Source organism: Acinonyx jubatus, chromosome A1, assembly GCF_027475565.1.
Source record: "Acinonyx jubatus isolate Ajub_Pintada_27869175 chromosome A1, VMU_Ajub_asm_v1.0, whole genome shotgun sequence".
NCBI classification, from domain to species: domain Eukaryota; kingdom Metazoa; phylum Chordata; class Mammalia; order Carnivora; family Felidae; genus Acinonyx; species Acinonyx jubatus.
Window position 1 is genome coordinate 165,129,475 of NC_069380.1, and position 24,164 is coordinate 165,153,638.

At 37.4% G+C, this 24,164-nt stretch overlaps 1 long non-coding RNA gene across 2 annotated transcripts in view; it reads left to right on the forward strand.

Moving 5' to 3' along the window:
* The window catches only part of LOC113603357 (uncharacterized), a 159,390-nt gene extending 140,363 nt beyond the window's left edge, over positions 1 to 19,027 (forward strand). For both annotated transcript variants that reach the window (XR_003424924.2, XR_008300007.1), the window contains one exon: positions 18,301 to 19,027. This is a non-coding gene — a long non-coding RNA (uncharacterized LOC113603357). The remainder of the gene's footprint in view (positions 1 to 18,300) is intronic.
* The last annotated feature ends 5,137 nt before the right edge of the window (positions 19,028 to 24,164 follow it).

Here is a 24,164-nt window from a genome sequence, read left to right on the forward strand (position 1 = left end):
CATTTTTGTTTGTATTGTTCTTCACAAATTTGTTTTTCCCTGCAGCCCCTTTTCAAGGAGCCACATCCCCTAATGGCATATCAGCCTTCAGCCTGATTGAATTTGAACCTTCAGGGGCACAAGGAACTGAAGAGGCCCCATCACTCCCATTGAAGGGAAACTGTCCCTGTTATAACACTAGATCACAAATATAACGAATAAATAAGTTCTCAAATGTTAGGTTGTAATTGCTCAAAACCCAGAATACTAGAGAAAAACCAGGCTAAGGAAGTGCTTAAGTTCCTCCAAAATGGGTCAGTGATCTCTCTAATCAAAAGGAGAAACTCTTCATCTTTCAACAGGTACCCCCCAAAGCTTTAAATCTTCTGGACAACTAAGTGATGTGCACTACAAGGTAGGCAGATTAGGAGGGTGTGAAGGGCTGTGTCAGCCAGCAGTGCATTCTTATGGGGGTATAACTTGTGTTCCTACATCTATCTATACAATAGATTCCCCATTACAGTAATTATTATGAATTATAGATAAGCACTCTGTGTGTAATGTTCTGCTCTCCATTTCCTACAAATCAAATTACCAAGGGTTATATTGGATTGTGGACATATTTAGAAAATCCTTTTATGGTTGTTTGTTAGGCTTCCTTCTGCCAAGAAACTCCAATCTCTTCTTTGACCAGATGCCCCTAACATGACTGCCGTGAAAATGACTATGCACTGCAGAGGGGTGGTGGTGCAGGGTGGTGCCTGCTGGACCCTGGAATTACCTTCCAGATCAACTAGGGGCTGACAAAGCCATCTTGACTGGGAAACAATGAAACAATTGAACCCTAAAGTTGGGCAGATGGAAGGTATTCAGGAATCACTTGTTGAATGTCCACACTGGTTATTATCCCAAGGAGGCTGGCTACCAATAGAGACAACCTCTACTGAGAAAGGCTTCTAAACTGGACTCCTAGACAATTACAACTCTCTTTCACAGGTACTTGACAAGGGGTATCATGGACCATGTGTGCCATTATGGGGCGGAGAAGGGGGGTGGACCCACAAATTAGGTTAAACTGCATACTGTTTGTATTATAAAGATTTAATCCCCAAATATTTAAGCTCCTTGCTCAGCTTATCAGTTCTGATTCTGGGTACCTTTGTAGCCCTTTAGATTAGTGATGAGTTGTGTGTTCATATGAACGTCAGAAGCCTACCAGTAACCTATAAAGTCTTCAAGTCTAAGGGGTTGGAAGGACCAGAGCTACAGAGGAAAAAGAAGAAAACAAAAAAACCCTCCTGCGTGGAAACCACCCACCAGTACCTGTCCTCTCTGTAAGATCCCCATGCTCCATATATAAAGTGCCCTCATCAAAACTCATGTCCTTCCTCCAAGATTGTTTTGTAGGTGACAGCTGATTGTCACATGCAATAAATCTTGCTATGATGTTAATGACTGGCAAAGATACTCTACAGTAAAAATAGCTAACATTTATTGAACACTTATGGTATGCCAGGGACTACACTACATGCGGTGCACGTATTATTTCATGTAATCTTTTCAACAGCTTAATGAGGTTAGTAATATTATTTCTCATTCCCATCTAACAGATATGGAAAGTTAGAGCGATTGAATGCCACTTTCTTAAATTTGCTCCTGAGAAGCAGGTTCAGATCCAAGCAGTGTAGCTCTAGGACCATAACACTTAACCACCATACAGCAGCTTACACTCCATTGTGTAAAAACGGACATTATCTGCATTATCCTCAAAATGCTGTTACCTTAGGCCAGTGACTCTTGGATCCTCCCTGTGCCTCATCTGTAAAACTAAGGGATTGAACTATCTTAGTGGTTTTCAAGATTTAGTCAAGGTCTTTTTGGGCCTGATTAGGGTGGAAGTAAAAAGTGAGGGGTGCCCGGGAAGCATCTGACTTCAGCTCAGGTCATGCTCTTGCTGTTCATGAATTCGGGCCCCACATGGGGCTTTGTGCTGACAGCTCAGAGCCTGAAGCCTGCTTTGGATTCCCTTTCTCCCTCTCTCTCTCTCTGCCCCTCCCTGCTCACTCTCTCTCTCTCAAAAATAAATAAACATTAAAAAAATTAAAAAAAAAAAAAAAAAAGAAAGAGAAGGGTAGCAAAGCTTTGTCTCCTCACCCAATTTCAACCCCAGTACTTCTGCTTCTCTGTTTTTATGTGTTAGATTTAGGCATAGTATTTCTTCTGCAGGCTGGTCCTAAATCTAAACATTTTGAAACCCACTAAAACAAAAACCATAAACTACTGACCCATGGTCCAAATCCTGCCTTGCAGAGTTTTTTTGTTTGGCTACAAAGATTTTTTTCTTTTGTTTTGTTTTGTACTTGAAGTATACACCAACATTTATAATTTAGGGTATTCTATATAAAAATTGAGCCTCTTTGGAAACTTTTGATGCATAAACACAGGGCAGGCCTTCTGCCCAGAGACCATTGTGTGAATAGCCCATCCTGAAGTTCACCATGACTCCCTCTTCACCCACTTCATTCAACTCTACTAACCTGATACCTGTGGACCTGTGAGTTTACCATCACTAGTCCAGAGATTATCTTTAAAGTTCTTTCCAGTCCTGAGTATATCCTTAACTGAACTGTAAACTTCTAAAGAAAAGGACTTTATTTTATGCGTACTTAATATTTCTCAGTGCTTTCTGCCTCTATCACCCTCTCATCCCAATGTGAGTGTGCTCCCAAAAGTGTGGTGCATGCAGGCACATGCACACACACACACACACACACAAATACTCAATACCTAATAGATGTTCAACAGTTGCTCTTTATGTTGAAAAATGGCTTTCTACATTATACCACTCAGTAACATTTACATTTTACTAAAGAATCTTGAGCCCCCAATTTCTTAGCCCAAAGGAATGCATTTCTAATGGTGCATTTCATCATGCTGTGTGTCAGGCAAGCCTGCAAGAAATTTTGGGGTTGAAGGATTCTGTTAGTAAAGCAACTTGTTTCCAATAAATAAATACTCACTCTGGTTACCTTCATTAACAAGAACTTATTATAAGTATATTCAAGGGCACAAAAAGTATCAATCAGACACCCTTAGGGATGAGAATATTTGATAATAAGAAAAATCCAACATGGTTCCAGTGGCTACCTTATTGGCCCTTATTAGCAGGACTTTGTTTATCTCTCGCCTTCTAGTGGCTACTCATCTCCTTTCTGACTGCAACTGTTCCTCCCACTGGTATCAGTTAGCCACCTTACCCTCTACTCTCTGTCATTTCTGTTTCAGTTTCTGCTTACTCATAAATTCTGTTTACTTACGCCATCAGTTTACTCATCTTTCTTACTGCCACAAGTCCTCTTTTTGTGGTTCTTTTTAGCTTATATTCCCTCCCCAAACCAACTAATTGACTCCTTCCCCAGATGCCCTAGTTCAAATTCCTGAGCCAGAACATCTGACCCAACTAATCACCATTTTGCCTGTTTGGGCAGTTTTTCATGCCAAACCATCTCATAGGACACTGCCCAGCCTAGGCATTGGTTAGGGGTAGGACCACCCTGGTCCAGTGAGATGGGTCAGTAAGAAGGGAACTCATGGCCACCCAAGGCAGCTCCCACAGCCCACTTGTGGGTAAGTCACTTTCCCTTAGAAAGAAGCTATTAGTATGCAGGCATTCTGGTGGACCTGTCCAATAGGATCTCTGGACTTCGATTCAAATCATACTTATATCTCCATCTTTGAGGACGGTTTTTCTCTGTAGCATAAACCAAAGCTAAAGCTCTATTGCTGTAGCATTCCTGTTCATGTGGATCTTTAAGCAGGAGACATCAAAGGACCTCTGTGCTTCTTATGTGCTCTTTGATGACAACTTACTCTAACTCTTGAAGGCATGGCCCCATAAAACATGAACTTCAGTCGTTTGGGAGGATTCTGAACCAGTTCTTTTATACATTATTATCCAGGCTTAAATGCCATTGAACTATGCTGACTTTCCATGACTTCGAATACCATCTATATACTAAGGAATTTCAGCCATCTCAGTCCAGCCCTATCTCAATTTCATGTCTGTCTAAACCATCTCCACCTAAATATCCCAGTGGCTGTATGTTTTTTTCAATGTTGCCAAAGTTTATCATGTCCAAACTCGTTTTACCTGTCTTGTTCCCAGTTAACCTATTCTTCTTAAATCATCCAGTTGCTCAAACAATAAATTAGGGCATCACCCTTCATTTTTACCCCTCCCAGGCCTACATCCAATCAATAATTACCATTTCTGTTAAACATTACTTCTCAAATATCTAACAACTGTATCCCTAGTACTCTACTGCCACAATCAAAGTGAACTGATCTTAATATTTCAGAAGCATGAAGGTGCTCTTTGTTGCCTCTAGTCTTTTGTATAACAAAGCTATCCTTCTGACTAGTACACTATCCTCCCATCCGTTACCCCTCTTCCAAACCCTAAACTCCTTTTGTCTGGCTAATTCTTACTCACCCTTCAAGTATCAGGTTGGAGTCACTTTCTCCCAGAAGCCCACCCTTACTTACCAGTTCTGGGACAGGTACCCCTCCTATGTGCCTTAGTGCTGTCATCTATCCCTTACCACATCATGTTTGTAGTCCCCTGTGTGCTCCTTTGTAACATCCACTAAACCATTCCTCTTGAGATAGGACCACGTCTGCCTTGGTGTTCCCAGTGCCAAGAACAGCAACAGACACATAGCTCCTTGATAAATGTTTGTTAAAGGAATAAATGCACTATGCTATAAGGCCTATATGCCTTTAATATATTTTTCTTTCAAATGCACCCTGGAAATAAGGTTGTGATTTTGATAAAGTTTCAAAGACAATTGGAAAAGCTAAAGACATGCACAATCCCAAACACAAAACAGAATGAATAGCATACAAATAAAAAAATGTAAATATCAAATGAAGATGCAAGTCACACAGAGCCATGTAAATCATCCAGATAAGCTGAATACAAATTCTGTACCTAAATGTGTTTCTCAGCCCATATTTCTAAGTACAGTAGCACACCATACCCCTGAGAATTATAGAGTACCTTTTTTTCCTTTTCCATTGTTCATGCACTAATTCATACTACTGAAACTCAGATATTCAGATAACAAATAACCAAGCGTTGGAAGGAAAGTTACAAATTATAGTCATATGTCACAGTCCAAGCAAATGGCAGCCAAATTTCCCTATATAAATTGCAGAATTCTCTTATGATTTCACAAGATGTATTGAAAAGAAAAACAGTAAAAAGGAAATTCATTTTTTACTCAGCTAATATAGTATATAGGTAACGGGTTCATGTTTAAACTGTTACAGATGAGTGAGTTTTTCCAGAAATGCAATTTTAACAAAGCATAATACCACTGAGATATTAAAACTGAATTTAAATTTTTCTTAAATTAGGTTAACACCCTCAGAGCAAATCATGCTAATATCATATTCTTTAAGTAATACTATACTTTAAATAGATTACTTAGCAACAAGAAAACAGATTACAGAAGAAGACAATGAAAAAAAAGAGCTAGTCAAAGAATCTTTAGGAACAAAATGACTTTTAATCAGCTAAAACCTATAAGCTAATAATAAGGAAGTCTTTATGTGAGTGACCTTCTTGTGTTTCTTATCATTTTGTACTATGGCTATTGCTACGAATTATTAGTAACTCCAAAGTTATCACTTGGAGAGTGAGACAATAGTGATCAATCCATATTTTTCAGGTAAAATGATTACAGTTTCTTGCTGAGAATGAATACAATATTCAAGACAAAAATCTTGTTTGTTTTAAAACTGACAGTTAATTGTTACTAATTCTCATCATCCTTCCAACATTTTTACATAAGAGAACCCAGAGTGCAATACTGATGAGGGACCACCTCAAATAAAATATGAACAAAACCTGTATCTGCTGCCTGAGGCTTCACTGAAGAAGTACACGAGCCAGTTTTGTGAATTAATTGTTTGGGGGCATCTGGATGGCTCAGTCGGTTAAGGGTCCCACACTGACTCAAGTCAGGATCTCCACGAGTTTGAGCCCCACATCGGGCTCTGTGCTGACAGTGCAGACCGCAGCCCCCCTGGAGTCCTTTTGTCTCCCTCTCTGTCCCTCCCCTGCTCATGATCTGTTTCTCTCTCTCTCTCTCTGTTAAAAACAAATAAACATAAAAAAAAAAAGTTTAAGGGTAATTGTTTATAGTAAGGTGAGGTTTAAGTTTTTTTGACTCCCACTCCCTACCCAGGCCTGACCTCACAAGGTCAGGTACAGCCCCTGGCCTTGGCACAACATGGCTATCAAAGATTCCCATCTCTTCCCTTCTGTAAGAACAAATTCTCCAGTAACTCCTACTGGAATGCTACATGTGTCCTGATAATTCAAGGATGTAGGTTTTGTCATTTACGTATGTTTTTGCCCTGATCTCAAATTCAAAAAAAATAAAATGTATTTTGGGACATCCTAATGTAGAAACTCTAAATGTTCCCAGAAAAAATAAATAAATAAACTTTTGATGGCAAAGCCATTTGGGAATTAATAGTTGGTATCTTTTGGCTGTAGTCAGAAATAAGTGAGCATCCATCCATAGCAAGCCTTATAACATTATCTCTGTTTGCATTGTTATTATGCTTATAAGTGTTTTTGGCATCCAGTGCCAGTCTTAAAAAAAAAAAAAAAAAGACCTAAGATCATCTTGTAACTTATTTTTTTCCCTTAAGTTAAAGCAAGCAAAATACTAAAAAAGTAACACATTTTTATAGAATATATGAGGGACATGAAAAAAATCCACATGTAAGTCCTTGTGAAATATATTTGTGATCAGTGGAATTAGACCTCTTCCCAGTGTTCCAGTGACTATCAAAACAGATGTGTGATATCTGTGTCTGTCAGGTGCCTCTTTAAAGCCTTACATGGTTGTCTTGTCCTTGTTCAGCTCATAGTCATTTAAAAAATACTTTGAGAGCTAGCCATGAGAATTACAAATCATTTTTCAAAGGTATGTGCCGCTCTGCAAATTACAATGAGTTTACAGGTGCCGTCTTATTCTGTGTAACCTAGAGATGAAAGAGTCATCAAGGACACTGATGCTCATTGCTGCATCGATGAAATCCTCATGAATTCAAAAATTGTGGCAATAATCTCTTTCATGGAAATAGATCTAAGAAGTTGTCAAGCAGATGGCATCTGATTTCCTCCTAAATGAAGAAGCCTTGTAAAATAGTGTAAGGGCTCCAATAGCAACAAGCAGCAGGAGTAGAAACTAGAAGCAATGATCTTATTCCCTTAGTGACCTGCTGGAACTAGGAGGGACAGAATGGAGCAGACACACTGCTGGTCACTTTGTCATACACTGGCTCACTTAGAGACCATAGCCACCTAATAGAATAGCATTCTTTAATTTAAAACGCATGGAGCTTAAATATAAAAGATTAAGTGACTTCCCCAAGATCACCAGGCTAACAAATGTCTTGGCAAAATTCTCACTCAAAAAAAAAAAAAAAAAAAAAGGCTAAGAAGGAAGAGACACCTGTAATACTTCAAACATATACACATAGCCCTACTATAAAATCAACATATTATCAGGGCTCAAAGTCTGATTATCAGCCCATTATTCCCACTTGCATACACTTTTCCACCCATGTGCTCTCCTGTTCTGATCTTGTCATTCTTTCTGTTATTATTGAAGGCTCTCCTAAATGTTTTTTTTAATGTTTTTTATTCATTTTTTTTGAAAGAGAGAAAGGGCGCAAGTAGGGGAGGGACAGAGAGAGAGGGCGACACAGAATCTGAAGCAGGCTCCAGGCTCTGAGCTGTCAGCACAGAGCCTGACATGGGGCTCGAACCCCCAAACTGCAAGATCATGGCCTGAGCTGAAGTCAGTAGCTTAACCAAATGGGGACCCAGGTGCCCATGGCTTTCTTAAATGTTGATGTGAACCCAGTTTTCTCTTTAGCTGTTCCCTAAAGCTGATCCTTGGCAGTGAACACTGGGTTTGTGTATGGTTTTTATTCTCTTTAACCTTCCCCTCCTTCAGCTTTGCCTTTCCCTTGTAAGCACTGCTGTCCATACTTGTGCCCCATGCTGATGCAACTAAGCACCATTAATAAAAATCCAGGAACCCAGCTAACCTGGTCTAATAAATTCTATATTGTCACATTTTCTTGCTTACTGCAAAGCAACATCACTACTCCTCACTGACCACAGATGGCTCTTAGATCAATACCTCAAGTCTTGACCCCTCATCCTCTTTCTCATGACATATTTTGTGCTGTCTACAAAATAATTTTCGTTATCTGCCAAGATCTAAAACTGTGACAAAATTGAACCAGCATCCTTTCCCTCGAACCCTAGCCTCACTTCAACTTGTCTGCTATGGTCAAGGGGCACCCTTACCCACCTAGACACTAGAAACAGAACTGCGGCGTCCTCTTCAGTCCCTCTTCTCTCACATGCTCCCAAGGCCCAGCACCAATTCTACCAATACATCCTTCCTAAGTTGGGTTTCATGTGGTCATACCTCCACCTCTTTGTTTCCCTAACTGAATGACAACTGTCACCATTAATACTGGGACCCTACAAACAAATGTCTGTATTTCCAGATTCTCCTTATCCCAACTACCAATCACACAGGAACAACTTATATTTTCCCATACCTAAAATCTTCAACATGATCAGGAGATCCTTTATTGTCTGGCCCACAGCTACTTCAGCCTCAACTCTCATCCCACTTGCCTTCTCATTCACTATCCTTTTTCTTCCCTACATACCCTCTAACTTGACATGTTCTTTCTACATCAGAACCTTTGAACATTTTGTCACTTTTTCTGGAATGTTCTTTATCCCACACTAGCAAATACATACTCAGCAGCTTCCTCCAGCCTCCATTCTCATTAGATTCCCTTATCACACCCTTTTCTTTTATTGCCCTCATCATGGTTTGTATTTACTTCTGAATGAATAAATATTCCCAATTGTATTTCCAAGTAAGATTTTGTGAAAAATCAGAGAAGGTAAAGATGATGGCCTATTTGTGACATTGGAAGGAATCTGTTATAACTGAGACAAGAGAATGAGAGGTAGCGTGGCACTAAATGAGTGTGAAGAGGACGGTGAGGCCATATTGTGAAGCAACCTTGTAAGTCCTTAGTAAGAAGTTTGGGTATTAACCTATTAAAAATGGAAAGACAGTGAAAATTTTAAGCAGCAGGAAAATATCAGATTTGCATTTATAGATCACTCTGGGTAAAAGCTAAAAAATGAATTGGAAGGGACAAGAGTGATTACATAAAGACAAATTTGGAGGTTCTTGCTGGTGGCTTGGACTAGTAGCATGGCTGTGAGGGTGGAGAAAGGTAGGTAATTAATAGAAGTAGTTCTGCAGTAAAGTTGATAGACTTTGCCCACTGATTGAAAGTAGAAGTGAGGGAGTAGATGTGTCAAGAATGAGTCATAAATTTAGGCCAATAGATGGCCTATAGATTTAGGCCATAAATTTAGGCCAATAGATGGATAGTAATGCCCCTCGCTGACAGAGGCAATATGGAAGTGGAATAGGGAGGGGGATACTGATAAGTTTTGTTTTAAATAGGTTGCATTTAGGAATCTTCTGGAGAAGGCAAGTAAATATATCAGTAGGCAGTTGGATCTACTGCGTTATATGTGCAAATTTGGAAATACTCAATATATAAGAAGTGCTTGAAATCATGATGTATCCTAGGGATGCAGAAAGGGTGTAAAATGAGAAGAGATTGCCTACGACATTTTCATTGCCTATGTTGCCCAAAACAATTTTTCTGCCAAGCCTTATCCCTTCAAAACATTCAAACCCTAATTCAAAACTCACATTTTCCATGAAGCCTTCCCAGATTCACATTGCTTTTATCCTATCCTTCTAATAACACTCATTACCCTTGAAAAAGTTATCATTGGCTATGTATATGTTTATGGGACTTTCCTCATGCCAGTGTTATGTTGCAAGCTCCCAGAGGAACCAGACTTCTTATTTCTTCTTTCGTTAAATGTATGCCCTACTCATTCAATTGATATTCTTGACAAGCCAACTCTATACCTTCTAGTAATGTATACCTATTGGGGTTTGTCAGTTTTGAGCTTCCCATTGTCACAGAGCAATTTTAGTAATTTATGTAAATATTTTTGTTTTGGCCAAGTTATGTATGTAACTAAAGAAGATATAATCATATGATTTAGTCAAAATAGAGGGTTGGAATTATAGCTAGCCAAAACATTGACCAAAGAAGAACATTAAAGCAAAAACTGCTATCGGAACATAAAGCCAGCCAACATCTTTTAGTACCATTTCCAATTTCATTACATTGACATGGGTAGGTGATTTGAGGTGTCATTTACAACTCTGTCTCTGATCCCACATAATTTGGCCTATACAGACAGTTTCTTGTCCATTTAGACTTCTCAAAGAACTGACAGCTGTCAAAAAGCATTACTGACAAAGTGACATTGAACACTCTTCATTAGTTGGTCTCCAGAGCAGTGCCCACTGATGGCTTGGCAAAGAGAGGGCATTGGGGCTTCTGATGGCAGCCTACTGGGCCAGTCTTCCACTGAAACCATTGAAATCCAGTTAATTTTCTCCACCTTCCCCAGAGCTGGGTTGTTAGAGATAGCAACAGAAAGGATAGGTACATCTAAAAGTTTTTGATTAGATTTCCACATCACCCACATCAAGTTGATCAATGATCCTTTCTTTCTGACTGGCACATAGCAGGTTTTCAAAAAATATTTATTGAATGGTTCAAGAAATAAAATTAACATGAATTGAATACATAATACATATTAGGCAATGCATGTGTGTTTGGGCCTCCCCCCCCCCCCCCGCTTTTTTAACAGCACCAGGATATTTTTTCATCAGTATGCTAACAATAAGGGAACCAAAATTCAAGAAGTTGGTTCATCTGCTCAAGTTATACTGCTGGTAAGTAACAAAGTGAAAATTTGAACACAAATCGTATTTTTTTTATGAATAAGATTTTGGATTGCCAAGGTGAGGTTATTGCTTCAACCATTAGAAGAATATACTGATTAAGAGAACATCAATGGTTGGAAGCATAGAAGGCTGTCACACTCCCATCATTGAGCTATGAGGCATTAATCAGTGCAGCCACAGATCACATAAGGGTCTTTGGCAGCCCACATTATAATATAGACACAATGTCTCTAAGCTCCTCCCCCTGAATAGAACAGATGATGTTCTACACAAATATATATGAAGCTGATTAGTGGAATAAAACTGTACAGTCAGCCCAGATTTCAATTTTCCATCTGTTTCAAGTGAGTCACATCCTACAGATTCAGGGTCAACCTTATATGTGTGCACAATAAGCAATTTCATATCCTAGATTGGCTTTAATTCAATAGGAATGTCCTAAAAATATCTTCCCATATCAGAAGTTTTGCTATTAGTGCTTAGGTATTCTTTCAAATCAGAATGTGTCCTTAGAGGAACTATTACATTGAATTTCTAACAAAATAAAATGAATGGATTTTTCAAGTCACTTCACATGACTTATAGAAGAGACATAGCATCCACTACATGGATTATGGTGTCTTGGAACACAGAATAGTTAGGTTGACCCCTGTCCAAGTGCCACTCTCTACTGACTAGTAGTGCTGTGGATCTCTGTGAACCTCTGTTTCTTACTTGTACAATTAGCAAAAACTATATTCTTATAAGTATTAAATAGCGATGATTATTGTTTCATTACAACTTATGGCTAAATCTATTTAAGCCTCCCTGTATGCACAGTGAAAAATGGAACCCATTTTATAATTATATTTGATGCATTTATTTTACGGAAGAAAAGTCTATAAAAGTAGGAATCAGTGATATAAAGAGATAAAAATGCCAACATGCCTTCATCTCAGCTAATAGGTAGTAATATTGTGTGTGTGGTGATGATAATGACTATTACAATACAGTGGTTTATATTCTGAATTAGGAATGTCAGAATTTTACACATGTAACACTTCTAATGGCTTTAATGCTGTCAGCGCAGAGCCTGATGCGGGGCTCGAACTGATGGACTATGAGATCATGACCCGAGCCAAAGTTGGACACTTAACCAACTGAGCCACCCAGCTGTCCCCTAATGGCTTTTATGCTATGAACATTCTCATATTAAAAGGTTGCTGAAAGTTTAAAAATGCTAGTCTTCCAGAATGTAGAAACTTTCAGTCTTTAATAACAGACTCTTCACCACTGCATTAGTTTCCCCGGGCTGCTGTAACAAATTACTACAAACTGAGTGGCTTAAAACAACAGAAATTTATTCTCTCATAGTTCTGGAGGCCAGAAGTCCAAAATCAAGGTGTCAGCAGGGCCATACTCCCTTTGGAGCTTCTGAGGGAGAGTCCTTTGACTCTTCCAGTTTCTGGTAGCTGTTGGCATTCCTTGTGACTGCATTGCTGCAGTCTTTGCCTCCATTTTCACATGGACTTCTTGTCTGTGTGTCTGTGTCTTTTCCTCTTCTATCTCTTATAAGGACACTTGTCACTGGATTTAGAGTCCACTTGGATAACCCAGGGTGATCTCATCCTGAGAGTCTCAGTTACATTACAAAAATCTTTTTTCCAAATAAAGTAATATTCACAAAATTCGCAGCTTTTACCTACTAAGTCTATATTTGTTATTTCATCTAGTTATTACTGAACAAATGCCTTCTTCATGCAGTATGTTAGGCATTGGATGTACCACAGTGAATCAAGAAGCCATGGTCCATACTGCCTTCATGGAAGTTAAAGACTAGTATAAATGACATCTAGTAAACAACTAAATGTATATTTAAACACAACATACTGTGGCCACTTAAATGAGAAAAAGAATAAGGTACTGTACGAAGGATAGCTGTAGGTAGAATATCCAGGGAAAGCTGCTTTTAGTGTAAGATTTAAACTAAGACTTTGGAATTTGAAAGACCTAGGCATGCAAAGAATTAGGGAGAAAGGGAATTTGCAGAAGAAATAACTTATGCAAAGGCCTTCAAGCAATAAAGAGTGAGACAATTTCCAGGAACTAAAGCAGACAGTAGTATTGGAGAATGAGTGGTTAAGTTTAGGGGGAAAGGCAAGAGATGTGTTCAGAGGAGTTGACAGGAACCAGAGCATGAATAGCCTTGTAGGTAATGGTAAAGAATCAAATGTTTATTCTTATATAAACTTTTGAAGATGTTTTTTTTTTAAGTAAAAACATGGAATTTTAAAGATGAGTTGGCTTGCCAGGTTGAAAATTGACTGGGTAGGGCAACAGTGCAGTAGTCTAGACTAGAGACAGTGGTGGCTTGGACAAGGACAATAGCAGTGGATGACAAAAGGAACTAGATTGGAGTGACATTTAGAAAGTGAAATACATATGGAGTGCCTGGGTGGCTCAGTCGGTTGGGTGTCCAATTTCGGCTCAGGTCAAGATCATCTCACGGTTCACGAGTTCAAGCCCCAGGTTGGGCTCTGTGCTGACAGCTCAGAGCCTGGAGCCTGCTTTGGATTCTGTGCCTCCCTCTCTCTCTCTCTCCCCCTACCCTACTCGTACTGTCTCTTTCTCACAAATTAAACATTTTTAAAAATTAAAAAAAAAAATAAAAGAAAGTGAAATACATAAAACCTGATAAAAGATTTGATATGGTTATACGGGAGAAGACCATCAGCTCTAGGTATGCTGACTTGTACAGGTAGATAAATGCTGAGAGGCTATAGTGAGTTGGTGAAAACTGCAAAAGCATAAGATTAGGGAATAAGGAGTCATTTAATTAGTAATTAGTATGCATACATTTAGTGTGATGGTTAATTTTATGTGTCAGCTTGGCTAGGTTATGGTGCCCAGATATTTGGCGGTGACAAATCAGTTTAGATATAGCTATGAAGATTTTTTTTTAGGGGGGGGGATGAAAATGGCATATTAACGTTTATTTGATTAGTGAGATTGAATATTTTAATACATTTATTATCCATTTATATTTCTTCTGTGGTTTGCCTGTTGGTGTCATAGAATCATTTCTCTATGAGGGTATTCCTTTTCTTTTTTATTTTATTTTATTATTTATTTTATTTTATTCCAGTATAGTTATATATTTTAGATATATATATATATATATATCCATATATATATCCCAGTATAGTGTTATATATATAGTGATTCAACAATTCTGTACATTACACGGTGCTCATCACAGTAAGTGTACTCTTAACTCCCTTCACCTATTTCATCCATCCCCCCACTCACCTCCCCTCTTGTAATCATCACTTTGTTCTCTAGAGTTAAAAGTCTGGTTCTTGGTTTCTCAGTCTGTCTCTCTCTCCTTTTCTTCCTTAGCTCATTTGTTCTGTTCCTTAAATTCCACATATGAGTGCAACTGTATGGTATTTGTCTTTCTCTGACTGACTTATTTGTATTCTAGATCCACCCATGTTGTTGGCAATTGTCAAGATTTCATTCGTTTTTATGGCTGGGTAGTATTCCATTTGTGTGTGTGTGTGCGTGCGTGTGTGTGTGTGTGTGTGTGTATGTATATACACCATATTTTCTTTATCCATTCATCTATGGATCGATACTGGGCTGGTTCCATAATTTGGCAATTGTAAATAATGTTTCAGTAAACATAGAGGTGCATGTATCTTTTCAAATTACTGTTTTTGTATTGTTTGGGTAAATACCTAGTAGTGAAATTACTGCTTCATATGGTAGTTCTATTTTTAATCATTTGAGGAATTTCCATACGATTCTCCACAGTGACTACACCATTTTGCATTCCCACCAACAGTGCACAAGCATTCCCTTTTCCCTACATGCTTGACAGTACTTGTTTCTTGATTTTTTTTTTTTATTTTAGCCATTTTGACAACTATGAGGTGATAGTGCATTATAGTTTGGTTTGCATTTCCCTGGTGATGAATGGTGTTGAGCATCTGTATGTCTTCTTTGGAGAAATATCTGTTCATGTCTTCTGCCCATTTTTTAATTGGATTACTTGGTTTTGGGGTGTTGAATTGTATCAGTTCTTTATTTATTTTGGATACTAACCCTTTAGTGGATATGTCATTTGAAAATACCTTCTCCAATTAAGTAGGTTGTCTTTTAGTTTCGTTAATTTGTTTCCTTTGTTGAGTGGAAGCTTTTTATTTTGATGTAGTCCCAATAGTTCATTTTTGTTTTTATTTCCCTTACCTCAGGAGACATATCTAGAAAAATGTTGCTCCCACTTATGTCAGAGAAATTGCTGCCTGTGCTCTCTTCTAGGAATTTTATAGTTTTAGGACTCACATTGAGGTCGTTAGTCCATTTTAAGTTTATTTTTTTGTATCGTGTAAGAAGGTGGTCTAGTTTCTTGCTTTTGCATGTAGGTGACCAGTTTTCCCAGCACCATTAAAAACATCATCTTTCTCGGGGTGCCTGGGTGGATCAGTCAGTTAAGCGTCTGACTCTTTGTTTCGGCTCAGGTCATGACCTCATGAGTTTGAGCCCCACATTGGGCTTGGCACTGGAAGTGTGGAGCCTGCTTGGGATTCTCTCTCTACCTCTCTCTCTGCCCCTTCCCTACTTGTGCTTTTTCTGTCTCTCTCAAAATTAAATAAATAAAGCTTAAAAAAAAAAGAATGTCTTTTTCTCATTGCATATTCTTGCCTTCTTTGTGAAAGATTAATTGACCATATAATGTAGGTTTATATTCTGTTCCTTTGATCTATGTGTATATTTTTATGCCAGTACAATGCTGTTTTGATCATTACAGATTTGTAATATACCTTGAAGTCTGGAATTGTGATAACTCCAGTTTTGTTTTTCATTTTCAGAATTGCTTTGCCTACTTTAGACCTTTTGTGGTTCCATACAAATTTTACCATTGTTTGCTTTAGTTTTGTGAAAAATACTGTTGGTATTTTGATGGGGATTATATTAAATCTGTAGGTTGCTTTGTGTAGTATGGACATTTTAACAATATTTGTTCTTCCAATCCATGAGCATGGGATATCTTTCCATTTGTTTGAGTGATCTTTAATTTCTCTCATCAGTGCTTAATAGTTTTCAGAGTAGAGGTCTTTCACCTCCTTGTTTAAGTTTATTCCTAGGTATTTTATTATTTCTGATGCAATCATAAATAGGATTGTTTTCTTAATTCCTCTCTCTACTAATTAATTGTTAGTGTATAGAAATGTAACAAATTTATGTATATTGATTTTGTGTCCCATGACCTTACAGAATTCATTTATTAGTTCTAGTAGTTTTTTGGTGGAGTCTTTAGGGTTTTATATATATAGTATCGTGTCATCTGCAAATAGTGAAAGTTTTACTTTTTCCTTACCAATTTGGATGCCTGTTATTTCATTTTCTTGTCTGAGTGTGGTGGCCAGGACTTCCAGTACTATGTTGAATAAAACTGGTGAGAGTGCATATCCTTGTCTTGTTCCTGATATTAAGCAGAAAGCTCTGTTTTTCAGCATTGAATGTGATGTTAGCTGTGGGTTTTCATATATGGCCTTTATTATATTGAGGTATGTTTCCTCTAAACCTACTTTGTTGAGAATTTTTATCATGAATGGGTGTTGTATTTTGTCAAATGTTTTTCTGCATCTATCAAAATGACCAAATGGTTTTTATCCTTTCTCTTGTTGATGTGATGTGTCACATGGATTGATTTGTGAATATTGTGAATATTGAAACCCTCTTTCATTGTTATCTCTCCTTGTTGGATTGTCCCCTTAATGATTATGTAGTGTCTTTTTTTGTCTCTTGTTACAGTCTTTATTTTAAAGTCTATTTTTTTCTAATATAAGCATTGCTACCCTGGCTTTCTTTTCACTTCCATTTGCATGATAAATGCTTTTCCACCCCTTCAACTTCAATCTGCATGTGTCTTTTGGTCTGAAATAAGTCTCTTGTAGGCAGCATATAGATGGGACTTGCTTTTTAGCCATTCTGTCATCCTGTGTCTTTTCATTGGAACATTTAGTCCATTCAAAATACTTATTGATAGGTATGTGCTTATTGCCACTCTGTTACTTGCTTTATGGTTGTTTTTGTAGTTCTCTGTTCTCTCATCTCTTGCTCCCTTTTCTCATGATTTGCTGGCTTTTTTAGTGATATACTTGATTCTTTTTATTTTTTGCATATCTGTTACTGGTTTTTTATTTGTGGTAGGTTGTAATAGGTTTGTGTACAACATCTAATGCATATAGCAGTCCATATTAAGTTGATGGTCACTTAAAGTTGAACCCATTCTTTATTCCTTTCCCTGTCCACCTTTTAGGTATATGATGTCATACTTTACATCCTTTTATTTTGTGAATCCCTTGACTGAATTTGATAGATATACTTAATTTTACTGCTTTTGTGCTTCCTACTTTTCTTACTCCTGCTTATGATCTTTCCTTTCCATTCAAAGAGTCCCCTTTAACATGTCTTGTAGGGCTGGTTTAGTGGTCATGAATGCCTTTAACTTTTGTTTGTCTGGAAACCCTTTATCTCTTTGTGAATGATTGCCTTACTGGATAGAGTAATCTTGGCTACAAGTTGTTTTGTTTTTCTTTCAGCACTTTAAATATATCATGCCACTCCTTTCTGGCCTGAAAATTTCTGCTGAAAAATCAGCTGTCATCCTTACAGGGTTTCTTTTTTATGTAACTGTTTTTATTTTGCCGCTTTTAAAATTCTCTCTTTATCACTACTTTTTGCCATTTTAGTTACTGTGTCTTGGTGTGTAACTCCTTGAGTTGATTTTGTTTTGGGCTCTTTGTGCATCCTGGATCTAGATATCTGTTTCCTTCCCCAGATTCAGGATGTTTTCAGCTATTGTTTCTTCAAATAAATTTTCTCATTTGTCTTCCCCTTCTGGCATCCCCATAATGCAAATATTATTATGCTTGATGGTGTTACTGAGTCCCTAAGTCAATTTCCATTTTTCTTTCTTTTTTTTTTTTTTTTCTTTCTCATGTTCAGCTTGACTGTTCTCCATTACTCTCTCCTCCAGGTCACTAACCCATTCTTCTGTTTCCTCTAGTCTACTAGTTATTCCATTTAGTTCATTTTTCATTTCATTCATTGAGTTTTTCATGTCTGATTGGTTCTTTTTTATGTTTGTTCTCTCTTTGTTAAAGGTCTCACTGAGGTCCTCCACTCTTTTCTCAAGTTCAATGAGTATCTTTATGACCATTACTTTAAATTTTCTATCAGACACATTACTTATCTCCATTTCATTTAGTTCCCTTGCTGTGATTTTGTCCTGTTCTTTCATTTGGGACATATTCTTCTGTCTCCTCATTTTGTCTAACTCTCTGTGTTTGTTTCTTTATGTTAGGAAAGTCAGCTACATCTCCTGCTCTTAAAAGTAATGGCCTTTTGAAGAAGAGGTCCGGTAGTGCCCTACAGTGCAATATCCCCTATTCACCAGGAGCTGGTGCTTCAGATATGTCTCCTTTGTGTGTTATGTATGCTCTGCTGTTGTGACTGAGATGCTTTTGCTTTCAGTCCCATTGACTGCAATGGTTCTTTTTGCCTATTTTGGGCAGAGTTTGGTCCCTGTGTTGTTAGTGGGCCAGTCTTAGGCCACCTTGAGCTTGAGTTTAGCCAGACCAGGCATTTGCCAGGGATGAGATAACACCAAACTGGAGGGTGCTTCCCTTGTGTTGTCCCCTAAGAAGCTTTTGTTGGTTGATAGGGCCTGCAGTCAAACCAAATGTCTGCCCCCAGCCCACTGCTGGGACTGCAATCAGATTGGTGTGTGTGGTTATCTTCCCCTTTCCCTAGGGCAGAAATCACTTTGAAGTGGTGCTGGCTCCTGTCAGGCTGCTTACACATTGCCAGGCTTGTGCCACCATGCAAGACGGACTCTGGCCAAGGGCATATTGGAGGGGGGTGTGTCCACAGGAGAACACATGGGCAGTGAACACAGGGCTCCCTGTTAGCAAGCCAGATAGAGAGTGTTGGCACTGCACTGTTCCCACAGGTGTCTATGCTTCTAGGCTGGGAGGCAGGGGAGGGAAATGGCTCCAGACAGCTCTTTTGTTCTTAGAGAAGTCTCCCAAAGATCTCCAGCACATGCACTGAGATTAGTAAACAAATCTCCCTCCCATATACATTGGACATTTTTCAACCTGTTGCTTCTATGCTGTATCTCTTCTGGATTGCTTGTTGTGCCGTCTCTTTAAGGGCAGGGACTTGGTTTCCTTTCACCCACCTGGCTTTCTCAGAGCTGAGCCTGCTGATTTTTAAAGTTCCAGGTGTTAAGCCCCACAGATTGTAAGAACTTGCAAAATTATGCCCTTTTGGTTTCAGAACCAAATGCTGGGTTTCCTGTTCCAGGGTATGAGAGTCTGTCTCTTTCCCCTCTCCAGGACCCTGGTATCCCTCCCTTCAGCAGACAGTCTGGTGGGTCAGAACTCCACCTTTCCTACCCTCTTTGATGTGGCTTCTTCTCTACATTTGGTTGTGGAGAGTCTGCTCTGCCACTATTCAGGTTGTTTTCTGGGTTATTTACACTGATGTGGATGTTAGTTGTATCCATGGAAGGAGATGAGCTTAGGGTCCTCATGCTCCACCATCTCCCTACATTTAAATTAGAAGACTTTAAACAAAGCAGATTATCCTCTATAATGTAATTGAGTCTCTCATCTAATCTAACTGAAGGCTTTAAGAGAAAGAGACTGCGAGCTCTGAGGAAAAGGAAATTCTGCCAGCAGACTCAACCCATAACTTTGGTTCTTCCCTGTGTCTCCAGGCTGCCAAACTGCCCTGCACATATTGGGCTAGGCAGCCCTACAATCACATGAACCAATTTTTAAAAATCTCTCTCTTTCTCACTCTATAGACATAGATTTCTCTGTTTCTCTGGAGAACCCTGAAAATACAGTTCATAATGACCTGATATTGTAAAACAAAATACATTTGCCTATATGCATTAAGTAAGACTTGTAAAAAATATATCAAATATTAGAGTTTTAGCAGTTTTATGACTGGGGTGCCTATGAGACATTCAAATGAAGATGTCAAGTAGGGAACTGGATATGCAACTCAGAAACTCAGAAAACAGTGACCTGGGGTTGTATCATTATGATTTGTCAGCATATAAGTAAATTTTAACATCCATGGGAGTAGAAGAGACATTTAACTAGTGAGAAATTTCCAGAATTTTTCTAATTGCTTTGTATATCTCATTTTATTTAAAGTTTATAGCAACTCCATAAAATAGGCATTATAATCCCCAATTTACAGATGTAGAATTGAGACTTAAAAATTAATTATTTTGCCGGAAGCCACACAGGTTAAATTCAAACCTCAGAATGACTGACTCCAAAGCCAACTCTCTTAATCATTGTGCTTTTATCTTATTTTTCTTTAGCTTCAGGATTTTTTCTGGATTATTTTATCAGGAGATCTTTTTTTTTTTAATTTTTTAATATTTATTTATTTATTTTTGAGAGAGCGAGAATGCAAACTGGGGGACGTAGAGAGAGAGAGATTCCCAAGCAGGCTCCATATGTAGGTCAGAGCCCAACACTGGGCTCTCCATCTCACTATACCAGAGCCAAAATCAAAAGTCAGATGCTGAACCTACTGAGCCACCTAGGCACCCATTATCATGAGTTTTAAACCCAGTTTTAACTTTGTAAGTAAAAGATTTAACAAATAGTTAAGTAAAAGAGTAAAATCTTTCTGGAAACTGAATTCTTAACACATACAAATAGCTAAGGTTATTTTAATGCCATTTGACACAATAATTCCACTTGTAAAATATACTCTAAAGAAATAAACAGAGGGGAAGATAAAGATGTTTTGCATAGGGATGGCCCTTACCAGATTACTGATAATCTTAGAAACCTGGAATAGCCTAAACATCCAAAGGTATGTGAATGGTTAAATAAATCATTATGTATTCACCTAATGTTTATTATGTAGTCATTGAAAAATCATAAATTCAAAAATACTTCAAAATGTTAGAAAATGCTACAAATATTAGGCGGGAAAATGCACACATATGTTTAATGATAATATGATGTTAAAAGTATATTTGTACATGTGCATGTAAAGAGGTTTTGTAGACAGTATACCAAATATTAAGAGTGCTTACCTCTATGTTGTAGAGTGGGTAATTTTAAATTCTTTTTCATATTTTTTAAGTACTTTCTAAATTTTTCTGCAATGAATATGTATTACATTGCACTAAGAAAAAAAAAACCCTTTTGTTTTATTTTTAATAAACAATGAATTTCAAAATCCAGGAGCTAAAACTGTAAAGCTTCTATTCTCTAGCAAACTAAGTCATTTAATATGTTAGCTTCAGCTATAGCGTGTGTTTATATTTTTATTAAAATTTTAATGAGTTTAAAAATACTTACTAATCTTCTAGAAAGTTTTAAGAATTAATGTTTATATTGTGCTTTGGGATCCTTGGCTAAAAGGTGCTACATAATGCAATATATTATTATTAAATGTTATTAAAGTAAATTGAAGGCAAAGCATGTAATAAAAATTTCCCTGTGGCAAAAATCCGAAGTCCATATATGGTTTCATGGTACTTCGATCACATTTAACTGTGAAAGTACCAACATTAACATGAAAAGATTTTTGCCGTGGCCTGGAATCAACAATGAATACGTACTGTGTAGCATTTCATATTTAATTACACATCATATATCATAGTAGATTTTGAAATTATACACCACAAAATTTTATATTACTAGATGCCAAAATTACAAATGTTAAAATGTTTTTCTGGGGCCCCTGGGTGGCTCAGTTGGTTGGGCGTCCAACTTCGGCTCAGGTCATGATCTCATGTTTAGTGGGTTCGAGCCCCGCATCAGGCTCTGTGCTGTCAGCTTCAGAGCCTGGAGCCTGCTTCAGATTCTGTGCCTCCCTCTCTCTCTACCCCTCCCCCATTCATAGTCTGTCTGTCTGTCTGTCTGTCTCTCTCTCTCTCAAAAATAAATAAACATTAAAAAACATTTAAAAAATACATTTTTTATTTCAGAGAATTCACACAGCTAGTTTCTCTTGATAACAGTAATATTAAGGGCATATTGATAGAAATGTAATTTTTAAATCTCAAGCCACCATCAAAACTTCCAGGTGTATAATCATATTTTCAGTCAGTTCTTATTCACATTAGAAGCAAGTATTAGAAGTAAGTAATAGAGAGCATCTATCAGTCAGGTCCTCAGATCTTCTGACTTACAATAATCATGATATACAAGTGAGGAGAAAAAGAATATTTGCAGAGACTATATCTATGTAAATAATAGAAAGAATCAGGAAGGAGGAGAAGATAATTATGTTTGTTGGTTTCAAATTCATAATGTGGGATGTTCAGTAACAACTTCAGGGTAGCAAGAGAACTGGAGAATTTAGGAAGGACTTTTTAGAAACCTAATTAAGAAATTCTCTTCAAAATACTATGAAGGAAGTAGGTAGACATTGGAATTCTTTAGTTGTCTTTGTTGGCTGGACACTTTTTTAAAAAAATATTTGATTCTTTGGAAATTGTGTCAACTGAGGCTGCAAGATTTATTTGGGTAACAAAGGAATGTAATTGAAAAACAAATGAGTTATAACGTTAATCACTCTAGTCAAATGTACATATTAAAGATCATTTCCCTTTTATTACACAAGTCAAAGGAAAATACTCCCATGTTTTAAGAGGTTAATTCTAATATTAGTTTAGAAAGTCATACTTTACAAATTAAATTATTAGAATTGGGGTGCCTGGGTGACTCAGTTGGTTAAGTGTCTGACTTTGGCTCAGGTCATGATCACGGGGTTCCTGGGTTCAAGCCCCAAGTCAGGCTCTGTGCTGACAGCTCAGAGCCTGGAGCCTGCTTCAGATTCTGTGTCTCCCTCTTTCTTTGCCCCTCCCCCTCTCTCTCTCACACACACACACACACACACACACACACACTCTCTCTCTCTCTCTCTCTCTGTCTTTCTCTCTCAAACGTAAATAAACATTTAAAAAATGATGAAAATAAGAATTAGCCAGCATTGGTAAAATATGGATGAGGTTAAGCAGCCTTTTTTCACAAGTGAACTGTTCTTTAATATGTAAAAAATCCTTCAATAATGAACATTTTCTTTGATGTTTTTCAATTGCCTAAATGGAAGTTAACATTTTTAATGAATAAAACAATATAAGTTATATATAAGCCAGAAGACAATTTCAAAAAATAAGTGCCTTATGAAATGATGAGGTTAAACTTTAGTATGCATTAGAATCATCAGGATAGTTTATTTCAAATATAGATTCCAGGGTCCAGTCTGATGTGGAACCTAGGCATCTGGCCAAATGATTCTGAAGCAGAAGAGTTAAAAATCAGTTTGAGAAACATTGAGTTAAGGTTTAATTCCAAATAATTGGAGAAACTTTATGATCTGCAAAGCTATATATGATATTTTTCAGCAAGTTTTTACATACATAATATCCTAAAAAGTACTAATTGCAAGTCAGATTCTAAATCCACATACACAATTTCAGAACCACATAGAATTTCCATGCAAACTTTGGTCAGCCCATTCTTAAATTTGGCTGAACATTTTTAACTTCAGAAACCAATGTCCACGTGGACTGTTTTTATGGCACAAATTTACTATGGTAAATTATTGGCATAGTGTTGAATAATAAAACTAATAAGGTTATTAAAAAGTAGTTATTTACATTAGAAAAATTGAAAACTCATTGTTCTCTGTCTTGTCAATTTTTTCTCCCAGGTTTTGTCCATAGGCATAAAGCAAAATGAAAATTTATATAATTTTCTGTGAATCTGAGTAATGGGCCCTTGAGTTTGAGTAAGGAGATCTGATTTTCCTTATATCTTTTTCTTCTAACTTGTCTGGGTAATTTCTTTGATTCTCTTACATAATCATTATATCTATCACTGACTTGACCTGTGTGTTACAGAAAAATATCATAAAATTCTGTCAGAAAAATTGACCATAACTCATCTACATATACACCAGAGTAGTTCAGCTAGAATTCAAAAGTTCAGATCTGAAAGCACTTAATAAGCATTTTTATAGAAAAGCATTGTATAGGTTGCTTTTTTATTAATGGTTCCAAATGATTGGTCATATTTCAGTTCAAAAACATAAACATCAAGCTCTGAGCACCTCCCAGACAGAAGTCTGGTTTTATTCATCACTTACTGTATCTCAGTGCCTAGAATAGTTCTGAGA